The 14,965-nt window shown below is 29.0% G+C and overlaps 1 protein-coding gene across 2 annotated transcripts in view; it reads left to right on the top strand.

Moving 5' to 3' along the window:
• Positions 1–14,965, top strand: part of LOC123291107 — an 827,916-nt gene that overhangs the window by 288,058 nt on the left and 524,893 nt on the right. The window lies entirely within an intron of this gene.

Below are 14,965 nucleotides of genomic sequence, written 5' to 3'. Positions count from 1 at the left end.
GTGAAAGCATGTTTGTTAGTTGGTTCGTAGACTTCGGAAATTGAGGGGAGATCAAAAAATTTTTTTGATCTCCGGTGAAAACTTTTGGTACCGAAGTTACTGGATTTATTTATAAATTCCGTACAGACATAAATCACATAGGGCTTCGGAAATTGACGGGAGATCATTGACATTTAGTCCTAACCTGTACTCACCCTCCCCGCGCAAAACTGACGCCATGGTGCTTAAACTTACTTTTACATATAGGAGGATCTTTTTCAACATGATTTCTGATGGATGATTTCATTGGAAAAATTTTGCTTGAGCTTGCAGCCACCAATTCTTAAGGTAATAGATGTTGTTTTTTTTATATGAAAGTTTTGACATTTTCCACGCCCGACTACCTCTCGCAAATCCTTTCCTTCGGCTTCCAGGAAAGCGTTAAAATGGCTGCGTTCATCATATTCCTTCCCTTCTTCATCATCTCTTAGCATATTTAGAAGTCCAATAAATCACCTTTTCACCGATTATCTTATGTTCTCATCGTATAAGATACAATTGTTTATAATTCTAATACAAATACAGATTTGAAAATTTGTCGGACTTCATGCTCTACTACAATTTATCAGCCGATTGATGTTAAAATATGATTGTATTATGTAAATTGATTCATTTATCAACAATTTTTTATTTCGTGACACTATATTTTAAATTATGTTTAATTTATATATTGTTACATCAAAAAGATAAATTGCTATGCGCAAAAAAAATTGGAATGTTTTCGTAAGTACAAAATAGAAGAATGTGTCATTTTGTAAATATCTAGATAAATTATTGTCGCCAGTCATAAATAAATGATTGCCTTCATGATATACCACAATCGACTATAAGAGGTTGCAAAAATCTTAACCTAGGACAAAATATTCATTCTTATGGACTATGACGTGCTGATTACGATGGACGAATAAAAGTTTTTTAAGAGAGGGATAGTATTCAAATTTACATTAATGTTGTTTCGAACAAGTTTTTCAAAAATCGGTATGAAAGGGTATTATCTGTTTATTTCGGTATACATAAATTTATTGTAACTTTTTTTGTCGTTGTTATTGTTTTTTGCAATACCTTCCAATTTTGGGGTAAAATACTTTTGCTTTTTCTATTCTAGATGATACTTATGTACTACTTTGATTTTTTTTCCTTTAATACTTTGGTCTCGAGATTTGAATATTAGCATATTCTGTAATAAGGAGAAGTTTTTTTGAGAGTGTTAAACTTTCGAATGTTTTGGTACCATCTTATTTTGCAAATTTTGGTTAAGGTGTTCATAAAATTATCCATGGCCGTCCGTTTGAATGTCTGCCAGTTCGTAAACACGATAACTGAAAATGATTGTGTAATCAACATTGTCTCTACGTGGTATTTCAGCAATTAACTCAGTCAATGGTTTGTTTTCACTTGTTATTTCTTAAATACCAACCAAAAACTTCCGAATATTTTATATCAGAACAAATTATATAAAGTCGTAAATATATTTTATTAGATTTTTCCACAGTCAAATAAAGTCGAATATTTGAGTATACTCCTAGATAGAAGGCTTACTTGGTGTAGACATGTCTGATTGAAAAGCAAAAAGTTAAACGTAAAACTTTCCACTTTATACTGCCTTAAATCTGTGTGGACCCATGACATTCAACTATGGGGAACTGCTGAATAGTAATATCGAAATTTTGCAAAGATTTTAATCAAAAGCTATATAAACAATCTGTGAATACCCATGGTGTATGCGTAATGGGGATATTCACCAAAGTCTCGAAGTTTCAGAGAGATACTTGAGCAGCACCCAAACTCTTCGACAATTGAGAATTAAGAATTGAACCAATGGATATACAGGTTGCACCATTTTAATCTATTTTGAGTTTGATGTGGGGAGGGAGCATCATGTTCTGGCATCAGATTGGACTTGGTTCTCCAGGTGGCTTTAACAATCAATTAAGATCCTAGAAAGTATGAGTTACAATCTAAATTAGAAAGTTGATCCTTGAAAGTTGAAACAAACATTTCTTATTCAAAACATTTTTCGAAAATTATTGTCCTTTATAGTTAATGGGTTTTGAATGCGAAATACATAGACACATGTAAACAGATACTTAGCGGTGAAACTAACCAGAGTGGAATGATTGTTTCAGCGCTCAAAATTGTTATAGAAAACTCAACATTGAATTTTGTTCTGACTATTACAATTCTTTCTTTTTTTGTTATACAATAGGATAAATCTTCCCACTACATCCCCAGTAACAACAAAAGCAAGCAGTCAGAACTGATGTTAGAGAAAAATTGTTACCACTCTCTGATACAAAAGTTTTGTGACGATAATAAACATTAAGAGATGTATAATACTATCCGAAACGACGACAAGGAGAGGACGACGGTCGTTTTATGTTAGAAGACGACAACACATCTCACATTTTTACGTACAATAAAAATATTGCTTTATATATTTTCCTAGTACTTACAGATGTCATGGTGTATAAAGTATAATATACAATCCCCATTTCAAAATTAAATGTTGCAAAATAGATGCTGTTGTCAGTTTAAATATTCACTTATTTCCAGGTATTTCTAAAATAATTTTTAATGTATATGAAAAGTTTTTAAAACTTTATCTAATATTGTTTGAATTAAAGTTTTTATAATATGGTGTAAATTAACTAAGAATCTTTCATCTCTGATTATATTTCATAAATTAAGCATGAGAAAAAACATGAATTTTGAATCCATCTTTCCTACTAATTTATATACTACCGGCGTTTGTAAAATTACGAAGTATAGTTTTATAGCATTTACCATTTATGTCATGATTTTTGAATATTATACGTTTGGAAAATGAATTATTTTCCAAAAATGTTGAATGGATTATTGCAACGCAATGTTGCATGTATATTTTAAAATTCGTCAAAACTAAATTTACATTATCCTTAGTGATTTTCGAATTTCGGGGAGTAAATAGCTCTATTTCCTTGAAATGGGAATTGTTTATTGGCACTAGAGTTATAAAAATGTGAAATTGGGCGCACGTAGAAATTTTTGCATTTAATTATTTATGAACATATGTATTTTAAGATGGTGAAGTGTGGTAACATTCTATTTTATGGGCATATTTTATTGTTTATGGTTGGTGTCACTTCCATACACATGTTGTTGAATGCTAATGCAATCGCCTATAGGCATTTAGCTCATATGAAATTCCTATAAATGTACATCAAGAGCAGGTATATATAATCCCAGATTTTACATACAAATATATTTATTAGATTTATATTGCCAACTTTGAAATTCTAAATAATATTTCCTTTTGATCAAGTTTTGGTGAATGTAAATTTTTAGAACTAGTAAATAATATATGTTTAATCGCATGCATCTTCCTTTCTTTTCCTTCATTAGCGTTATAAAACTGGGAAATTCTAGTTATATCTAGTTTTAGAGGTAGGTGAAAACCAAAAAAAAAATACTCGACCGTTTGTTATATTTTGTCAACAGATTTTCATTGACTTTAAAAAATTCTCTCCTTTTCTTCATAATGTTAACAACAGCTCAGTTTTCATCAATTGTCTTTAATATCATTCTTGTAAGTTTGTCACTCGCTACGTAAGTTTAGGAGTTTAAAGATTCATTATTTAGCATTTCTAGCCAAAATTCTCCCCTTTTTTTTGCTCTATTGTGCTCATAGTAAAAAACATAAAGTTAAAATAATCAATATCTATAGGTACAGTTTTACACATATCTATACAGTTTTATTTGGACAATTTAGAAAAAAAAGGGTCTCTCTTATAAATTTTCTCTAAAACTGTTAGTTTCAGAGATATTAATCATTTAAAGTTAAAAAAAATGTGATTTTATTTTATTGTAAGTCCTTGTATTTTAATAAATACATTTTTCGATCTGGAAACATGCATTTATATCATCTTTAAAACAATTTGAAGATAATCGTATAAAAAAGTTGAGATGGAATAGTTGTTTGTGCTCATGCGCCAACTCGTACTCTACTATAACCCTTCCTGCGTATAACAATTTATTGTATCTTCATCTTAAGTGAAATATGTTTACTTATTTAAATATGTCTATATACGTATTTTCGATTTTATTGTTATTTTTCTTTTTATTCTAGTGAGCTTAGTGCGAAGATTGAGGAGGGATATACTTTGTTTTAGTTTTTAAATTTTGTTTCGCCGTTTTTTTATGTTTTATATTCTTATTTCATAATAGTTTCTTCGACTCGGAAGTAATAAACAATAATTAAATATAGAGGCATAAAAACACATAAATTTGACGAAATGATGTAGAAATTTGAAAAAGTTAAAAGATTTGCAAATCGCTATCAATCACTGAAATTATTTTGCACGTATTAAACTTTTAGACAGACAAAAATTATTAGGTACTAATTATTTCGAATGCTACTGATGATAAAATTCACTTACAAATGATGGATAAACTTTTCTTTTAACATAATGATGTGGGTGATTTGGGACTAAAATTGTTTTTTCTTTTACTTTTAAAAAATTGTATATCTCTTATTACGTCGAAAAGACGGTACTAACATTATTACATACTATATACCTTACATAGAACTTTCTACAGAAATGTGTTAGTATTTGTTTGTGTATACCTACTTTCAACAAAGGGAAAATAAAAGCTCTCAGATAAATGTTATAGGTAATCAGTACATATAGTTTCCCATATCCCTTGTTGTCATTCTTCATTGGTTTGTGTTCATTTTCTTTCTTGTTCCAATTTTAGGAATATTTGTGTGTAAGCTAGTGTACAGATGTATTTTTATACAACAGGTAACAGGGAACAGTGATTCAAATATAGAAAAGGATTTCAAATTTTTTTGTAGAATTTATTTTTTAGAGCCTTATTATTTAGAGCCTTTGATTTAAATTAAATAAGTAAATAATTCTCAGTACGTATTAAAATACCATAAAATAAATGGGTTGTAATTAATTGAAGGTTGAAGGCCGTTTCAAGGTAAACATACATTTTATTTACAACATTTTAATAAACTCGAGTACCTATGGTACTCACTCCATCATTTCTAGACCATACTCTTGTAGATTCAAAAAATCATTTTCACCAACGAATAGTGTAATTTCAATTGAAAACGAAATCACTTCATTGATTAGTTATTTATATGTAGGTATGTTTGTTTAGTTTATCGACTGAAACACATTGTAAACTAAATTTAACATTATGTTACAAATTGAATTGTCCGCAAATAATAATGGTATGAGGGTCAAAAAGTCATCAAACCAACATGTTTATAACCTCAGAAAAAACTCATTCAAACCCATAGTGTTTGACCTAGCTTCGTCAAATAAAATTGGAAACGTCACTGTCAATATATTTTAAATGTTTCATGTCAAAAAGTCGGAAAGTTCTAATGGATAAAACGTTAAAAATTTTTTAAATTCTAAGTTCATCAAATCATTTAATAATGTTCTGAAATGAATGAACATACAGTATGTCGCATTTAAGATGAAGACACCCTCATATTTTCGTCATTTATATGGATATCTTGAAATTCTATTTTATTTAGATTGAAATTTTGCATAGTCAAACCGAATACTGAACTTTAAACTCAGCCTACTACAAATTGACAAATAGGGCCGTTTCTTAAAGTTTACCCTAGCGTCAGAGATGGTTTTCAACAAATATCATTAGAATTTTGATTAAATAATAAATAAACGGTAATTGTAAGATTTCTAAATTATTTATTTAGAGCAGTGTAAGCAACTACATATAGAATTTATTAATACATTACAAAGTTGATTTTTAATAGAATTCAAGAATTTTGATAAATGGTATCCAAATTTGAAAAAACATTTATTTCCAATTAAAAAAATTTGAACATACAGTATGAAGCGATTATTACTGGCTGAAAGCTGAAAAATAAAACCTTCTATGCAGCTACATACATATAGTGCTGTAAAAGTAACGAGAAGTGGAGTATCCGTATGTATTCGTTGCTAAAATAATAAGTACTCGTTACTATCGGACTCGTTACTTTTGAAACATTAACCCAATAAAATTCGAACTGAAAAGATTTTATGTCATTTATAGTTCAACTGTATATACTATAATTAAAAATTTTGAGTAACGAAAAATACGAGTAACGAGATAAATTCGTGACTAACGTTTCAGTACTAGATGGCGTACTCGTTACTCAGTATTCGGTAGGTACATACGGTTTGTTAAGCCTATACATACATATTTATAATTTCCATCTTTAATAGTTTTTGAGAAAATGGAAACTAAAGTTTTGTCCTAATGCACCATCGTGGGAAACGATATACAAACAAAAGTTGATGATTTTTTCATAAGTTGTTTAAATAAATTTCGATTTTTGCCCCTAGATTTCCTAGATCAGTTTTTTGTATTTTTAAAATACGTATTTTCGACTACCAAGTAGTCATCATCAGTAAAAATAAGCTAGTGATTACTCTTATTATGAATGTTATTCTTTGCTAATTTGGTGGCGGACTGCAGTCCGCTAGCTAATTCTTACTGATAATCACTACTTGGTAGTCGAAAATACGTATTTTAAAAATTCGAAAAACTGATCTAAGAAATTGGGGAAAATCGAAATTTATTTCGATATATCCTAGAGTTCTCATTTATTATCTTCGATAATATTTATAATAATTTGTTTAGTTTTTGCTTTTAACCACTTTTTCCATTTAGCATCTTTCGGCTTACAAAATGGGTTCTATGGGCCCACAAGCCAATTGACCTATGGTAATTGTTTACGATCGCGATCGATTTCTCTTTTCGTTTTCAAGGTAGAACAATTGAACAGCCAAGCAAAAATGGACAAGTGAGTGATTTGATAATACTTCTATCAAATTTTGGTTTGTAGCATTAGTATTCCTAAGCGTTACGTTTTTATATGCTACCGAATATAATAACTACATTGAGACCATTTTGTGGCACTTTATCTAAATAATAAATAATTATAAAATTCAAATAAAAAATAGTACAGAGATTGAATGAAATTTTGCTTTATAGATATTTATAACCTTAACTTGAATAGCTAAGGTTGATCAAGTCAGATTCAAGGATCACAATTACAAGTTATTGCTTTTAAACGTAGGTACTGATAGATTTGCTCTGTCAAACCCTGTTTATGCCTTGGAGCCCCTTACAGCTCTAACGTAGCTCGTACCTGTATCTACCAACATGTATCTTAAGAGCTGAAGTAAACACTAGCATTTGATAAGAATACGACATAAATTTACAATACTTTATATTGAGAACAACAAAATTTATGCATAACATTAGCATATAACCTTGTCGTCGCATCCAAACGAAAGGAGCATAATAATCATTAATTTTTCGATACGGTTTGGCAATAATAGTGGGAACTGCTACTTAAAGGAAATTATAGGGGATAATTTTAAATTATAAAGATCATTTTAAATTTATAGATTTTCTTATAAAAGAATTACTATTTTTAGGAGTTAATTGGGCAGAAAATCTATTTATATAAATTGGCCATGGAATTTTGAAACAGTAATCTTTCGAATATCAACATGTCCCAAGAACCCTAAATTGAAATCAAAATTTAAAATATAAAATTTATATCTAATAGTTTAGGTAGATTTTCAAATTCCATTTATGTTAAACCTATTCGTATTTCAAAAAAAAAGTTGTTGTTCGTAAAAAAAAGGGAAAAACTTTTGTTCGTAAAAAAATTCAACCTTGAAAATAAATATCCAATCCAAGGCGATTGTGGTTTGCCTCCTCTGATACGAACAGCTTTAGTTTGAAACTTTTTTCTATATCGGACTATACCTTAAAAGAAAGATCTCATTAAAGGGTGGCTAAGGACTTTCGAATCACACTGTTTATAGTGCGCCCACTCTACTTACGGATTGGAAATACTCTTTATTTGAGGAATGATATTTGTTTCATCAAAACCTTCATAAATATTCAATGAAATCTAAATACATGTAAATAACTGTTTTCTCATGATTAAATGTGAAGTTAAATGTTGATTTTATTTTATCTATTGAAAATAATAAGAATGTTACATACAATATCAATACCTACCATACAGCGAGAGTCAGGGAGTGGCAATTTTCTTAAAAATGTAGCCGCCCGAAAATCGAACCAATGAAACACCCCGCTTTTATGAATGTCAGACAATATTAATTTTGTACATTATTTTTAAATTTATCTTTTTATTATAGGAAGGAGAAAAAAGTCTATGTCTTTAATTTTAAGCTTATGGCAATATGAACACGACGTATTTTCAACATCCAAATAAAAAACGTTGCAATTTTGCAATTTTTAAAAACTGTAGCTTTTATTTACTGTGGAGTTTGAACTTTGAATTTACTGTGGTATATGTATCAAATAATCAGTTTTAATTTTTTTTTATGTAAGATGTATTTCTGATACCCTCAGTTAAACAGATGCCCATAAATTGTATCTCCTTCACCCTGTTTTATAAAATGTAAAAAAAAAAAATATAATTACAATTTTTTTATAAATTATTTAATTATATACCATATGTTATTTTGAGATATGAGATTTATTTTTGTCAAGTTTAATTCAAATCCATTCAGTAGTGTTTGAGTGAAAGCGGAACAAACAAACAAACATCCTTACTTTTACATTTATAATATAATAATTTAACATACACAAATGTTTTTCTATTAAATACCTTATTTGCATATAAATAAGATGCAAAAATTTGTATGCAATCAGAGTGAACAACGCTTCTAGGTTTTCTTTTTAAAAATTTTTATAGCAATTTATCTTAATGCAATAGGTTTGGCATATTCTTACCGATTCATACGATATTAGATATGAAACTAAGTATGTAAAACATTGTATAAATAAACCATGCTTTTAAAATAAATATCTATTTAAATACTATGAATAAATGATGTCAATAATAAACAAATGTTTCTCAATAAATAATTTTTTAAATATTGATTAGAAAATATAGTTATATAAGAATTGAACGTAAATTATTTGTTTGAAATAACAAACATCAAAGACAAAAAATCAGTAATAGAAATAGAAATAACTAAATATTTGACTTATTTTTAACACTGTAAAAATTCGACTACACCAGATATGAATGAATACAAATACAATTTTTGTAATACCATAAGAAAAGTCCAGGAGAAAAGAAAGTTGTGCTACCTGTGTAATAGGTGAAATTTTCAAAATGATAGTAGCAACTAATACCAAAGTTCATAGTTTTTGAATTGAACTGAAAAAACTGAAAAAAAATGTTGAGTTCTTCACCTATTACGCAGCTGCTCAGCTTTTTTCGTGCTTGCAAAACGTAGTTCACTGTCCCCTAAATAATCCAAATAACATATCAGAATAGCATATATAACGCCTTCTTGCCGCCATTTGTAATAGTTTTCAAAAATTTTCCAAAAAGGAGAAAACCATGATGCTTACGAATAATTGTTTCAAACAACAGTTTTTATTTTTTTATAAGGAGAGTTTTTCATATTTGAACTTTTGCTCTTTCTCTTACGATTTAACATCGACAAAAATTGAAGATTTTAACAATACTGAAACCATGTAAATTTTTCAAGTATCATATCTCAAAAACCATTAGACATATGAAGTTGTTAGCTTCATACAGCTGAAATTGAGGCTAAAATAGACGTTTTTTTAACGCTTAGATAAAAATAACAAGGCTCAAAAAGTCTTTGAAATGGTACAAAATATAATATATATGGTTTTTAATCAAAGGTTAAGTTCGTAAATGAGCACCATAGGTCAATTGGGTATTGGGTTTCTTGTAAACCGTTAGAGATAGAACAAAAGTTTAAAAATAAAAAATGCTCCTTATAAAAATTGAACAACTTTTGTTTGAAAATTTTTTTCGCTAACATCACTATTGACTCTTGAGGGCGCAAATATGTATTGAGGGCGTATGTATTATATGGGAATATCTGTTATTTATGTCTCTTTTCTTACATAACGTAAGAAAAACGATAGCGTAATCAATACTATATCTTTATGGTATTTCAGCAATTAACTCAGTCAATTTTTTTATTCACTTGTTAAACCATATTTATAATTATAGATTAAGGCCAGTAGAAACAATGGAACGAATTCATAGTGCAAGTTTTTTATTGATTCCAGTGTTGCAAAGTTCAGGCAAACTATAAAGATTAAAGATTTTTACTTTTACCTATAGTATCTTTTTGTCAACAATTTGCTAAAACTAATTTCCATACTTTCAATCCTTTTCCACGATGGGTGTTGAAATATGAGGGCTTGGAAATGATTAAGACCCATGTTCTTATGTCAGTGGATTTATGATTAACCCTAATTTTTAAGTTAGAATTTTTGTCCCATAAAACAGTGGTAATATACCCGGCTCACAAACCAAGCAACTTAGTACTAAGGCAGGTTAAGTAAAATCGATTTATTTTAATCAGTGCTGTATCTGTTAGAACGGTATACAGACGTGTTAGAGACAAGAGCACCCTGTAAATTACGATGTATTTAGAGGTAATAAATTGTTCTTGTGTTGTTGTAATTAACATTATAATACTACACCCATACAATATTTTGTGATAATTTTATAGGCTGTTTAAAATTTTATTTGCAGTTTATGTAAATTTTGTTCATATTTAAACTTTATTATAATACTTACTAATGTATACTCAATGTCAGAAAAAATGCTCGTTTTAAAACATTCTAAGTGTTACTATTATAACATAACATATGATGAGTACGCTTAGAATGTTTTAACTGTAGCATTTTTTCTGACAGTGAGTGTATGTAATGTACCTACTACATGCTACTAAAATCAATAGTTATAATTGTAATCATAATTACAGGCTTCATGTGTCATATGTTAGCGCTGATCATAAGTGATTTCATAAAAGGCTTACAAAAGGTCTAGAATTATAAATTAATTTATATGTTTTAAGGTTATTTGATGGTCTAAGAGACGGCATAAGTAGGTACGACCTTCACCCATCTGATAACCAGATGGGTGGAATATTTTTTATGAAATTTTATTGATTTTAAAACATACCTATCATAGTTTTTCTATCGAAAAGTGTTCATGGATAATTTTAATTTAAATAATTTAGATTAATTTTTTTCCAAGACCGGTTTTTTTCAGGTAAGCCTATCCTATTAATTTCGTATTTAAATTATCTTTTTTTTCTGATACGTATTTCGATTAGCTATCAGATTGGTGAAGTTAGCTCATGAAGTATGAACAGATAAGTCAATGTAAGTAACTACACCGATCTGTTCACCAATCGAAATTGGTATCAGAAGAAACATAATCCCGACTAGAAATTTTCACGTGCTCCCATTTGGGACCCAGCTTGGTTGCCCAATTGGGACCCCAAATTGGGCTGTAACGCAGAAACTTATTTGGGGCCCGGTGGGGCTATCCCAATTGGTTCCCAATTGGGCAGTCCCTATAGGTTCCCGAATGTGCAAGCCCTATGGATTCCCAATCGAATAATCCCGGTCTGTTCCCGCTTAATTTACCTTATTGTAAATCATTTGCCCCTTGTTAATCAATACAATCATGATGTAGCCTATAGCTTCAAATTAAAAATAAACTGGAAATTACCAAGCAAATTTTTTTATTTATAAATTTATAAAAATACAATAGATTCAGTCAATAGAATGATCATTTTTTTAAACGAAGAAGACGATGGCCATCCCAATCTCGAGCACCTTGTATCACTGCTGTCATTGCCTTCAAAATTTCTTTATCGTCTAGTGGGTTTTCGGGACTGGAAGCTAGTTTTTTAATAAAGACATCTATAATAATTTTAAAAAAAAAATTATTAATGTAAGAACTATTTTTTTAAATAATTACAATATAACTTGTGATCGAAATTTTTACCTTGTATACTTGAATAAAAACTTCTGGTCCGTAGAAGTCCAAGTTCACATTTTACATAACCTCACTTTCAATTACACTCAAAAGTTCGTTACACATATGTCAAAATAATATAATTCAATTAAACGTAAATGCACTTAAAAAATTTTATGATATAGTATGATGCTGAATTTTTATAAATTAAAATAACAAAAAAAAACTATAAAAAATCACTTATTTTCGATTCATACTCGATAAGTTGTTAATCACAGTGTTTTTATTATGACAAATAAAAAACTTCTCGTAGCGCCATCTGTTGAAATGTTTTAAATAAATAAAACGCGGAAAATTCAAAAATGAAGAACTGATACTTTTGATTCAAATAGAAGGGAAATAGGAATAACAGAATAATATTAAGAGAAAAAAATAGATTATGTAAAAAACGAAAAGTTTATAAATACTCAACAGAGTTAAAAGTGAAGTAAAGCGTTTTGAATTAAAACTTTTTTAGGGAAATTATTTTTTTCTAAATTTATAACTATTTACTTACTATAAAAAAATAACTTAAACAAAAAAAATTAATTGAAAAATTATGATTGTTTTTAATAAAGTAGGAAATTTTTTAAATCAATTAACTGTACTAAGATTAAGAACATATATATTTGCTTTATTCAAAGCAATCAAATTTTTCAAAATCCGGTAAAAATAGAGTAAAGATTATTTAATTTTTACATCGGGCTATCCCAACGTGTTCCCAACCAGGTCCCACTCAAACAATTAAACCGTTGTGTTTATCATTTAATTTAATTTGGGCTTTCCCAATAGGTTACCAAATAGGCCCCAGTTGGGAAAAACTATTTAAAATCGCCTATTTTTACATTGGGCTATCCCAAAAGGTTCCCAATTGGATCCCAATTGGGATAGACCTATTTTAATTTAATTTGGGCTTTCCCAATAAGTTCCCAAATAGGCCCCAGTTGGGAAAAACTATTATAAAATCGCCTATTTTTACATTGGGCTATCCCAAAAGGTTCCCAATCGGATCCCAATTGGGATAGACCTATTGGGACATGCCCCAACAAATCCCAAGCGGGCCCCAATATAAGTACTGGGACAATTTCTAGTCGGGATTGTATAACGAAAATAATGGTGTAGGCTTCCCTGAAAAAAACCGGTCATGGAAAAAATTAATTAAATTTAATTAATTTAAAAATAGCCATGAACACCTTTCGATAGAAAAAATATGATAGGCATGTTTTAAAATCAATAAAATTTCATAAAAAATATGTATCAACTTGTTATCCAATGGGTGAAGATCGACCTTATACCGTAGCTCTTGTACTATGAGCGATGGAATTATAATGAAACAAGTGAAAACAAACAATTGACTGAGTTAATTGTTGAAATGCCATGTAGAGACAGTTTTGATTACTCTGTCACATTACATACACATACATATATGTCACACATATATAACTGATATACCCATTTAATACAATTTGCGCATAATTTGCGCTCTCACGGGTAAACAGTGATGTATACGAAAAAATGTTTCAAATAAAAATTGTTAATTTTTTATAAGGGACATTTTTTACTATGAAAAAATTTTTATTTGCAATTTTGAAGGTTAAATTTTACATGAATAAGCGTGTTTGATAGATAGATATTTGTTGTTTTCTTGATACTTTTGTTTGAAACAATTCAAAAAAAAGGTGCTTCTCTGAATAGTTATTGACCCTTACCGTTACCTATATAACATCCTTTTTCCTTGATTGTTTATTTCAATAATAAATTGATTAATTATTTATTTTAACTCAAAATGAGAATATGTTTTATTCTGTACATTTGCATTCGAAAAATTAAGCAATTATGGTGGGTTTGGGTGGATAAGCGGCTCGATGTAGATAATCCACCCCTACATGTTTTTAAAAAGATATTATAGATAGTATTGTAATTTCGTCATTTTGTATTTCAATTTTTAGGGTGAAAATAATAACTTTTTAGGAGCAAATCAGACAAAGATACAGCAAAATGTTTGTTTTCTCAGCATTATAAATATTAGCAATATTTTACGGAAGAACAAGAAATAACAGTTCCTGTATTAGATATCTCATCAATCGCGAAACATTTGAAGAATACTGTAGAATACTTATGGAAAGAAAAGTATTTTTCTTTCTGCTATAACACTTGAAAATAAATCGTACGTTAAATTTCTATTAAATAAGAGAATAGCACGTATTATCTATTAACCGTTGCTTAACACACACATCACCCAAATGGTTTTTATTCAGTGCAGTGAAAATGAATTACTCACATAAACAAACTAAGAAAAAACATACTTTTCATATCTAGATAGAGAGCCAACATAAATAATAAATTTTGTGTTTAAAATGGTAAGGTAAGTGAGTAAATGATAATAATTATTTTATCTTTATTTAACAGAAGAACAAGCTAACCTTATTTTACAAATTTGTACATAGATATAACTGTAACATTACGTATTATTAGACTAGGCGTTTTAAAATTTTCCTACGGGTGGACCCAATTTGGTATGAGTTCGTCACCACATGTAAAAAACAAAGATGTTTGCATATAATTTAATCGGTGATATCAAAATGTCCAATTTATTTAGGTGTTTTAGTCAACAAGTAGTATCGGATTTCTAAAAAATTAATGGTCAAGGTCTCATTTTTCTTGATTACTTTGCTTCTTATGACTCAGGGGTTAATGAAGATTATAATAAAAATAGTAGTCCGTCAAAGTTTCACTTTATTTTATGTAACTGTGTCGTCCATTTCTTTTCATAAGAATAATATTTTCCAATTTACAGTGTGTAGAAATTATTTTTCATTACAAAATAAAAACTGTAAAATAAAGAATATAGCAAATCGATTTTCGAATTTTCTTATTCAATACTTTAAAACAAAGAAAAATGTCCATTGCTTAATTTCGAACTCATCTTCCTTTAGCATTTATTTACCCGTCTGTTAAAAACCGTTGGACATTATCTATTTGGGGCAGTTTGAGAGCAATGTTGAAAAGGAACGTTTTGTATTGATCGGAGATCGATGGGGATCTTTACAAAAACGTTAATTCGTA

Source organism: Chrysoperla carnea, chromosome 1 (genome assembly GCF_905475395.1).
Source record: "Chrysoperla carnea chromosome 1, inChrCarn1.1, whole genome shotgun sequence".
In the NCBI taxonomy this organism is placed as follows: domain Eukaryota; kingdom Metazoa; phylum Arthropoda; class Insecta; order Neuroptera; family Chrysopidae; genus Chrysoperla; species Chrysoperla carnea.
Note: the sequence above shows the minus strand (reverse complement) of the source record. Positions and strands in the feature narration are given on the sequence as shown.